Raw genomic sequence first — 10,841 nt, forward strand, 5'->3', positions numbered from 1 at the left:
CCTATCCAGGGTGGCAGGATCCCATTTTTCACTCTAGTTTACCAGGCTTCCTCCCGGCTGCACATAGAGCCCAGGGCAGATTTACACTAAAATTGACTTAGCGTAGAATGTCATTTTCATGCAATGTAAAGCATTCGTTTCCTGAACTAGCTGGTGGTTTAGGTCAAACTGAAACACTCTGCTTACAATCAACTTCAAAATTTGTCAGGATCTGGTAGCCATGGGCTAGGACTGGCATGTAGAGTTTGCCTGAGCCCTGAAAGGTTAGGTGATAGGCCCAGGGTCACACAGCCAGCAAGTATCAGACAAGAGACTTCCTGGCTCCAAGGTCTGCTCAGTTTGCTCGAGCTCTCCAGATCTCTCTCTCCACTCTCAGTCACAAACATTATTATCATACCAGCACCTGAATGTCACAGACCACAGATTTAGAAAGGGAAGAAGAGGCCTTCTGAAGATAGAAGCTGGCAGCCTAGCCAGCTCCCTCATTTTACAGATAAAAAGCTGAGGCCCAGGGGGGTCCAAGTAGTAGAGTTGTGATAACCCCAGCCAGATTCTCCAGCTCCAAATTTAGCAGACACTTTTTAAGAACATGCTGCCTCCCATAGAGAAAATGGCCCCAGGAGCTAGCAGTCTGGCCTTCTGAAATGACAAACAGGGGAGGAGGAAGATGAAATAAGGCAATACTGGTCATTGGAAAGGCTAGACTTTGGGTGGGTCCCCCTCTTCCCCCCAATGAAGGTAGAGAAGCTATTCTTTTTCATTCATGGTTCATTTCTTGGTTCACTCATTGTCATTACTGATCAACTCTCGGTGACTCTTCTTTGGGGTTTTCTTGGCAGAAGTACTATAGTAGTTTGTCATTTCCTTCTCTAGCTCAATTTACAGATGAGGAAACTGAGGCAAGCAGGGTGACATGCCTTACCCAGAGTCACACAGTCACCAAGTGTTTAAGGCCAGACTTGAACTCACAGATAATTTTCTGACTCTAGGCCTGGCACTATCCACGGGGCCACCTAGCTGCCCCTACAGGAAATAGCTGCTTTTAAAGGAGCAAAAAGGTAAAAAGCTAAATATCTTGACCCAAACGACACTGCAAAGTCAGCACCAGAACAGAGGTCCCCGATGCTGCTCCCTCCCACCAAAGCTTGGGAAAGGGACTGAGTTAACTCGGGTGCCCTGCATGATGTTAAGTGAGCCAAACAGGCCTCATCTCCCCAGATCCAGCCTGGCCCTGGGGCCCCACAAGCACCAGAGGCACCACACTCTCCCTTCTCAGGGATTAATGTTGCTCCCCAGAAGGCCAGGACAATCCCTACTGTCTGGGGACCCCACTCAGTCCCTGGGGCTCCCTTCCCTGACCACTATGCCCGTACATGTCTGTGCCAATTCCATCCTTCCTTATCCTTCCAATGTTCCATTGTCAGGTTGCCCTTCAGCCAAGACCTGGTTCTCCCCCCCCAATCCCTCAGCCTACATATATTTTCTAGTTCTTATCTGCACACAGAATGTGCACTCCCCAACAAACTATTAAGAGCCTGTCACAGTGAGGTGACTTAAATGGGTTGAAGACACAAAGAAAATCTATAGAGTCCCCATTCCCAAGGACATCATAGTTGAATGGGGGAGACAGCAGACAAAACAAGCTACAGCTAACCTATGGGAAGAAGGCAGGAGAATGAGCGGAGGGGAGGAGGCCTTGCAGAACCCAGACCCAGCCACATAACTGGTCCACCTTTTTCAATTATTCTATGTCATCATTTCTAAGGCTTATTCAAAATTCAGAGGATCGGAGATTAAGAGTTGGAATGCACCTAATTGTGACAGGCTCCCTTATTTGCAAACTCATCTATTAATACTTTTAGTGCACAAGTATTAAAGGGTAGGGGCTTCAGCTAAGACTATGCTTATTTTGGGTACTTTTAAAAATTAGCTGACAGGTTTTAGTTTGATTTTGCCAAGGCCACAATATATATTAGTGTGATACTATAAAATAAAGTGATTTAAATTAAAATATCAGTATTTTAAGTTTCTGGCTAAATTGAAAGTATGACTTTTGGTCTTCTCTGAAGATAATAGGAAATGTATTTTATCAAGATAAAATATATTACTCCAAGAATCACCAAAGGAAGGAACTTCAAGAGAATCAACCTTTAAATGACCAGAAATGCCGTTCATAATATTCCTGTTAAGCAAACACCTTGCTTCTGTCAAAGACTAGGCCAGTTCTTTGCATACAGGGCTCATTAATGTCTTCTGGCTGCTGTTACTGTTCCTTGAAGATCTTCCTCCAAACAAGATATTACTTCCCAAGTCACCCCATTCCAGATTCCAGAGAGCATTAAACCGATGAGCAAAAACCTTCATTAACATCAAGCTACCATGTGCCTCAAACGTTCATATAGGGCTCCTAGCTCTATCTTCGAGGGCAAAAGAGAACAAACTTAATCCCTCTTCTACACAGCAGTCTTTTAAAACGTACAATCAGCAAGGTCAAATATCTGCAGTTAGAAAATCAGAAAGCAGTCTGGGAAAACTTGGGTTTAGACCCACAGCTCATACCATATATCAAAAGAAAATCCAAATGGATAAGTGAGAGATGAAAGATCACATACGTTTCCTTTCACAGCACCTGTAGAGAGGAAGCAGTTCATGACCAAGCATTACAGAAAATGGAAAACTGGACTGCACAGAATTAAAAAGGTTCTTGCACAAACAAAATCAATGCAGCTTAAAAAAAAGAGAAACCATGGATGGGGCTGGAAATGGCTATGGCAAGTTTCTCTGATAAAGAACTCATTTTATATATAGACATACACATACATATACATACATATATGCATATGTGTCTATCTGTGTCTGTATAGATATACATATATACACACATGAATAATTATACACACATATTCAAATGTATAAGAGCTATTCTCCAACTGATAAATGGTCAAAAGACATAAACAAGCCATTTTCAAAAATCCAAGCTATAAATAGCCATGTGAAAAAATGCTCCAAATCACTGATGATTAGAAAAATGCAAATTAAAACAACTCTGAGGTTCCACTTCACATCTATCAGATTGGCAAAGATACCAAAAATTAAAAGAACACTGTTAGAGAGTACAAATGGAGGGAAAATAGGCACACTACTGTAATGCTGGTGAAATTGTGAATTCATGAAACTATTATGGAAAACAATTTAGAACTATGCATCCCCCCCAAAAAAAGTCACCACACTGTGCACACCCTTCAACCCCACAATATCACTCATGGGGTACAGGCAGGCCAGCCCAGCTAGAGCAGCCAAGCATGATGAGGGTGACTGGAGACAGTATACACCAGGCCATTCAAACCACCACCTCCACCTCCCCTGAGACCCCAAAGGGGACAGCCCAGCAACCTAACCCCAAGAGCCTTGAGAACAGCTAGGTTTCCAAGCCAGCACCCATAGCCATCCTCCAGGGAAGCCACCACCTGGAGAGATGCAAGACGTGACTCGATTTGTATCCATGAAGCCCAGGAAAATTAAGTGACAAGTCCTCGGCCCTGTCTAGTAGTTCCACATCAGATCCTAGCATGACTTCATCGGTGGAAATGGCATGAAACAAGAGGCTGGCCAGGACCTTTCCACTGGACGCACAGCTGAAACCTTCCACACACTTTTCCTCCCCAATAGAAGGGGAGCCCCTGGAGGGCAGAGAGAGTCTGGTTCTTTCTCTGTCACCTCAGCACTCAGCCCAGGACTTTACACGAAGAACACACTTCACAAATGTTTTATTCACTAAGTCATTCATTCGCTTCAAGGGTTGGTTTTGTGTTGTTTTCCCAGTTTGGTGAGGGAAGGGGAAGAGAAAATAAAAGCTTGTTAATTGAAAAGGAGAACATTTTAAAGAACACCCCCAGGTAGCTCCTTCAGCGGATGTTTAGAATGGCAGCTCTTCAGGCCTCTCCCCATCTTAGATGAAGGAATCTAGTTTAATGTCCCCCAGAAGTGCAAGAGCAAGGCCAAGAATAAGTAGACTATCACTTCCATCACTCTGGGGTGCCTCATCCTGCACAATGAATTCTGGGGCAGCGACATGGACTCCCACAGAAATGTTGTCTAGACACATTCCCTTCTCCTCCTGTACACAGAGAGGTGATCTTCTGAAGCCATGACTGCCACATTTTTTTTTCCTACTAAATGTCATCTTCCTAGACTCATCTTTCTAACCTGCAAAAATCTGCGGATCCCGTCATCTGAAGTGCTAGCTCCTCCTCCCTTTTCAGTTGGCACCACTGGAAAATCTAGTCAATCTGTCCCCCTAGGCCATCAGTCGCTGATGACAAGGACTAAGGACAGGTCGCTGTGCTCCTCCGCTGGACAGGAGCAGTTGGCTGCATGCTGGCTTTGAAAACCACACACTCACAGCATCTATGTCCCATTTTATTTCTGTTTATCTTCTCAAATACTTCCTAATTATACTTTAATCTGGTTCTGGCTGCACCTGGGTGTGTTGTGGCTGGTAGGCCACACGTCTGCTACCTCTGGCCAGAAAAGGATGAGAGTACTGCCAAAAAGCCTGGTTGAAACCGAGGGTCACTCTCTTCAGTACTGCCCTCAGCTACCAGTCTAAAAAAGATGTCAAAGAAGGAAATGAAATTAGTGACCTTGTCCTCGATAAATTCATGGTGGCTCAATAATAACCATTTCATTTAAATAGCTATTTAAATTAGCCATCATTATTAAATGCGAATACAGCATCATTCAAATATATTCTGTATAAATGTGAACTTTCTGTAAATATACTAACATTTATCTCCTCCAGACCAATGACCTCATTGATATGCACCATTCCAATACCAGTACCAATCAGGGACCTCTGGAGAGAAGGAAGCTAAACTGGCCCCAGGTCCCAGAGGTCCTGCCTGAAGACAGCTTTCTATCCACCAATCTACACTGGCCAGCTGCCTCACATGTACTAGCCTTACTGTTACAAAACCCAAAATTTAAAGAAAAGGTAAATATTGTAACGGATTTAAATGAGATCTCAAAACTGGGACAACAACCGACAGGCTTCAGGCCATTCCCCAATCCTTTAGGGACAGGGCTACACTGGTCACTTCGCAGGACCAGCAGCAATCCATTATCCACAACTTAAGAGTCTTAGAGCAATCAACGAATGGAACACGAAGCACCTACTGTGTGCAAAGCCCTGTGGTAAACGGTGAGGATCAAAGCAGAAAACTCAGACAGCCGATGGTCACCTTCTGATGGGGGGTTGGGGGGAAGGGCTAACGTAATTTGCCTGAAACTAGTCTAAGAGAAAGAGGGGCCTTGTCTGGGAGGTAGCCCACCAGGCCCGACATCATGCCGCTGCACTTGAGTCCTCTCTATGTGGCTGATGTGGGTACCCACCCTGCGTCTTCTGAACCGCAGCAGGGTCACTACCACGCCTCCCCTGGCTTCTCAGCTGGCTGGCTTCAGGAGCCCTCCTGCCCCCATCTATAGCTCAACAGAGCCAAACTTGGGCACCCTGACAGTCTTCCCAAGGACTCCGCTTCCTAGCCAAGAAAGCTGGCTCACATGCTCCTACAAATGAGACACAATAACCCACACGGACAGATCTTTTCTTTCTTCTGAATAAAGGATGTGATGATTTTGAGGATCTGGTGAGGAGAGGAGAAGCTGAGGTTGGTTAACGACAGGGCACTGCCTCAGGTCAGAGTGCCAGTCTTGTCACAGACTGTGTGCATGTCAGAAGATGTGAGAACCAGCACGCCGAGGTAAGGCTGCTGAGAAAGCCTGGGGACTGGTCTGAAGGCAGCCCGGGCCAGGCCGGACAGCCCAGAGGACACACACACCCGGCTGTGCAGCCTGGGGAGGCTCCGGAGGGTCCACAGGAAGCGCTCCTGCACCGGCCGGGGCCTGGAGGGCAAGGAGGCGCGGGGTCTGCCCAAGGCAGCGGAGAAGGTCGGACCGATGGCAGGGCCTGGCCCAGGGGCAGCCGGTGTAGACCCGAGCCCAGGCCCTCCCCGGCCCCGCACCCTGCCCTGCCCTCGCCCCTCCTCTCCCCGGCCGGAAGGCACGGCGGGAGTCCTCAGCTGTGAACGAGGACCCCAACGGCACCTGTCTCAGACCCAGGATGCAGCATCAGCCGACCTCCGCGCTCGCGCCTCTCTCCGTGTCCAGCTAGTGCCAGGCTCAGCGGAGTGCCACCTCCCGGGCAGGGCTCCCCCCCTCCGCGCACGCCTGGCACGCCGCAGGTGCTTCCTTCCTGCCCCCGGGGACCCTGCTTCGGGCTGAACTCTCCGGGAGAGGAGGGCGCTAAAGGCCGGGCCTTCCCTACCCCGACCTCCCACCCTCCGCACGCGGCGGGGCTCGGGGCCGGGGTCCCCCCGCGGCCAGGGCTGCCTCGGTTTCCCCAACTGTAAAGAGGACCCTGGGAGCGCCGCTCGCAGACACCCTTCGTACCCCGGGAACGATGCCCTCAACGACGGCAGCAGCGGGGCGCCCCGGGCAGAGCGGGGACCCCCCGGGCAGAGCGGGGACCCCCCGCAGGCGCCTGGCCGCGCCCCCACCCAGGGCCGCGATCACGCCGTCTTCCTGCCCTCGCCCCTCCCCGCCCCCACCCCCTCGGCCTCCTGGCTCTCCGGCCCGGCCCCCCAAGGCTCGCGGGGCCCCCGGGGCCCGGGCTGAGGCGGGGAGGGGCCCCGGAGGCGCGGCCCCCGCCCCACTTCCTGCAGCCTCCGGCCCGGCCCGGCCCGGCCCGCCGCCGCCTCCCTTCAAACTGTCACGGCCGCGGCCGCCCCCGGCCCGGCCCGCCCCAGCTCCGCGGGCCCGGCCCTCCCCGACCGCCCCCGGGGCCCCGAGGCCTGGCCGCGCCGGGCCTGGCGGCGCCGGGCCGGGGCAGAGACTCACCCATGGCGCCGCCGCCGCCGCCGCCGCCGCCGCTCCTCTCCTCAGCCGCTCGCTCACTGACCGACATCCCCTCCCCCGGCGCGGCTGCCTGCCCGCCCGCCGATTCTCCAACGCCGCCTGCGCCGCTGACGCAGCGTAGCCTCGCGCCGCGCCGCGGCGCCTACGTACGGCGCCCCCGCCCCTCCGCCGCCCGCGCCCCGCCCGCCCGCGACGCGCGCGCCCCCGCCCTCCAAGCGGCGCGCCCGGACCGCTCTCGCGAGAGCGCCAGGCAGCGCCCCGCCCCCACCCCAGGGCCGACCCGACCGTGGCGCAGCCGGCCCCCGGCAGCCATCTTGCAGCCGGGCAGAGGGGAGGCCTCGGGCGTCCCTCACGGCCCACACCTCACAGAGAGGTCCGTCGGTGCGCGCTGGTCGCGACGACCGCGCTCTCCCGAAGCGGCTGAAGTTCTTAGGAGCGCTCCCGGAGCTCCGGGCGTGGTCAGGGAAGGCGAGAGGGCGCGGCTCCTGCCCGTAATCAAGATGGCCGCCTAGGAGGCACGTCCGGTGCGCGGCGTGAGCGTCCCCAACAGCTTTGGAGTCCGGCTACGCACTTGGCGTAAGGTAGGGCGGCGCGGGCCAGGGACTACGTCAGCGCCTCGCTGCGCTCTCGGCGTAACGGGCCCTGGAGCCTCGGAACGCACCTGGCGCAAGGGTCGGCCGAGAGCCCTGGGCTGGGCCCGGCCTCGGTCCTCGCACCTCCCCCGCGCCCCCGCCCCGCCCCGGGGATGGGCCCAGCGCCTGGGCTGGCAGCACCCACCGAGCGCACCACCACCTTTACAGATTGGGAAACTGAGGCCCCGAGCAGCCCGAGCTTCAAGCCCACACCCTCACTTCCCTGCGCGAGATCTCCGAGGGGGAGGTCCGACAGGACTGACCCCTCTGACCGCAGGGGCCATCCTGCCTCAGTCTCCCCACCTGTCATTTCCGCCCACCACTCCTGGTGCTGCCCTGTGGGAGCAGACCCCCGTGCCCAGTGCGGAGGTCTCTCCCAGTGACCTTTGGCACCGGGCATTGACATGTGTTTTTCTCCCCCTTAGGGCTAAAGGGAACAGGTTAGACCCTCCTTGCGGCCTCCCCGGTCTCAGTTTCCTCATCTGTAACCGGAGCCGGGCAGCTCTGACCAGTTGTGGCTAAGCCCCGGAGCCTGGGTCCTGGCGGGGCTTGAAGGACAAATGAGGAGACAACCTCACAGCACTGAGGGCAACATTGTTGGAGGGCAGCATTGTTCGATGGCAACATTGTTGGAGGGCAACATTGTTGGAGGGCAACATTGTTCGATGGCAACATTGTTGGAGGGCAACATTGTTTGATGGCAACATTGTTGGAGGGCAACATTGTTCGAGGGAAACTTGTTGGAGGGCAACATTGTTCGATGGCAACATTGTTGGAGGGCAACATTGTTGGAGGGCAACTTGTTGGAGGGCAACATTGTTCGAGGGCAACTTGTTCGAGGGCAATATTGTTCGAGGGCAACATTGTTCGATGGCAACATTGTTCGATGGCAACTTGTTGGAGGGCAACATTGTTCGATGGCAACATTGTTTGAGGGCAACATTGTAGACTTCTCCTGGGCTCTGCCCAAGGAGCCAAGGCAAAGAAAACTCCCTCCCTGGGCTCTGAGGTCACTGCAGCCGGAGCAGGTTGGGGGCTCAGCCAGGACACCTGGCTCAGTTCCTTAAGTCCGAGGCCAGGTGCCCCAGGGCTCCAGGATCCTAAGTGGATCTCCACCTCCTTTGGGAGAAGGGCCTGCTAAGCGCACATGATAGCATACTGTCCCATTGCTGGGTGAACTGATCAGGGTTGATCCTCCCCCACCCTGGGCGGGTGAGACTCCACCTCTGTCCTGCTCACCTTAGGCCTTCCTTCAGATCTGTTCATGTTTCACAGATACAGGGACAGCGGAGGCCTGCCTCTTTCCCCTGACATCCATGCAACTGATGGTATCTTCTTGTGAGAATGTCACACGTGTGCCTCCCACACTTCTTGTGCCAGGGAATAGGTCCCTACGCTATGTCCCAACTGTAACCCAGCCCACTTCTCCCTCCTACACAGTAGAAACAAAGAATGATAGAAGTAGATTGAGGCGGTGAGAAAAGAGCCAGCCTTGAAGCCAGGAAGGCCTGGGTTCAAGTCTTAGCTCCCACCCCTCCAGGTTGTGTGACCCTGCACACAGGATTATGCTCTGCAGACTAAGCAGCAGCCATCTCCATTTCCTGACTGTATTGGAGTGAGGTGTGGGAAGAGGGAGAGAGAGACACCTTGGGCTTTTACCTCCCCAGTCGGGCTGCTGGCGTGTGGCCACGCATGTGGCAAGGCTGTTTTCTGTCTCTTTTCTTCATTTTCTCATATCTGTAGATATCACACTAAGCTGCAACCTTGTGAGCTTCGAAAGGTTGGGAGGGCAAGCCATCAGGGGTCTGGGAGCAGGAGGCTCTGCCAGATTTCAAAGACAACTGAGCCCAAGAAGGAAAACAGTCCCCAAAGACCTGCTTGACTCAGTCTAGAAGTGAATCAGAGGCAGCCATGAGGGCAGTTTGCCCCCAGCTAGGCCACCAGGGCAGTGAATGCTTTGGAGCAACCATGGTAAAGTTGAGCCCACTGCCCCCAGGGAGCAAGGTGTGACCCCCAGAATTGGGAAAATGTGTATATTTCTGTCTCTTCTATATCTTTTTGTAAATATTCACTTGTACAAGTTTGAGGGCGGGGGGAAGAAAAGAGTCCAAGTCCCAGAGAAGGTGCCAGTCTGCATGGGCAGAGGGATTTTTCTCCCACATAGGAAATCATCACAGCCCCATGTCCATCCTATAGCAGAGATCCAGCCCAGGCCAAAGACCCACTTTAATAAAAAAGTCCAAACTGATCCAGAAAGTTCTGAATTTTACCTTCCCATCCAGGTTTCTTCTGCCTCCAGATACTCCCCTCTGGTGACGCGAGTCCAGCATGTATCTCCCAACAGAAGAAACCAGTCCAGTAGGCATCAGAAGGCACTTCCTTTGGGAAAACCCTGGCTAGGTGCTGGAGATGCAAAGACAAGCTGCCAAACAGACCTGCCCTGGAGAACCTTATGTACTATTGGAGGAGCACAGCATGTGGATGGACAAGTATATAAAAGATATTTTGGGGAGGAAGAGATCTGCTCCTCCAAGAGACAGAAGCAAGGAAGGGGCACACCAGAGACATAGGGTGGGCAAGAGGAGGAGCAACTACACAGCCATGGCTAGGCCTGTACATTACACCAGCCTCAGGGACCAGAGCCTCTTTCTTCCTGACACGTGGTCGCTGGCCCCAATCCCCTGCCAGATTGCCACAAGCCAGCAGATGTGTTCAGTTTTCTTGGGCAAGAGATTCTAGTTGTGACTGTGGGAAATAAGAAAGTTCTATTGACCACATTCCTAGGTGATAAAGGTTGTGACCTAGCATGGACAGGTTAGAGGTCAGAAACTAATGCGCAGGCCCAAGGAGCTGTGTGAGGAAGGGCCTATCAGAGAGAACATGGAGTCACATGGCCAGGGAACAGTGTCTTGGGAGATCCAAAGTTAGGAAAACAGTATAAGAAGCCCCATCTTTCCGCACGTGTTGTAGTCTTCCTGCAACCTTACTGGGGAGGCTACCTATCCATTCAGGGGGAATGGATATAAAGATTAATAAAGGCTTTCCTGATTTCACAACAGACATTGTTCTTTATTTAAGGTGAGCATGTTTCTCATTGTTGGGGGTTTGTTAGACAGTCTCACTTCTAACAGTGACTTTCCCAAAGAGCTCTGTACAAGGCCAACCATTCTGAGTGTGAATGAATGATAAGCCTCTATTAAGCTTTTCAAAGACAAATCCCTAAACTGTGTATATCCTTTGACCAAGGGTTACCACTACTGGGCTCATACCCAGTAACAGGAGAAGACAAAAGAGAGA

The 10,841-nt window shown here is 52.7% G+C and overlaps 1 protein-coding gene and 1 long non-coding RNA gene across 4 annotated transcripts in view; one reads left to right on the forward strand and one right to left on the reverse strand.

Annotated features, from left to right (window-relative positions):
- Positions 1 to 7,463, reverse strand: part of SEPTIN7 (septin 7) — a 64,796-nt gene extending 57,333 nt beyond the window's left edge. Inside the window, exon 1 of one of the 3 annotated variants that reach the window (XM_072599150.1) lies at positions 7,273 to 7,463. The gene's annotated coding sequence lies outside the window, so the exon portion shown is untranslated. Of the gene's footprint in view, positions 1 to 6,894; positions 7,043 to 7,272 lie in introns of those variants that run through there. The other 2 variants (XM_072599149.1, XM_072599148.1) reach the window with 2 other exon arrangements.
- Positions 7,408 to 10,602, forward strand: LOC140497796 (uncharacterized). Its single transcript, XR_011964846.1, has 2 exons — positions 7,408 to 7,493; positions 7,970 to 10,602. It is a non-coding gene; the product is annotated as an uncharacterized lncRNA (long non-coding RNA).
- Positions 10,603 to 10,841: the final 239 nt, after the last annotated feature.

The sequence above is a fragment of the Notamacropus eugenii genome, chromosome 3, assembly GCF_028372415.1.
Source record: "Notamacropus eugenii isolate mMacEug1 chromosome 3, mMacEug1.pri_v2, whole genome shotgun sequence".
In the NCBI taxonomy this organism is placed as follows: Eukaryota; Metazoa; Chordata; class Mammalia; order Diprotodontia; family Macropodidae; genus Notamacropus; species Notamacropus eugenii.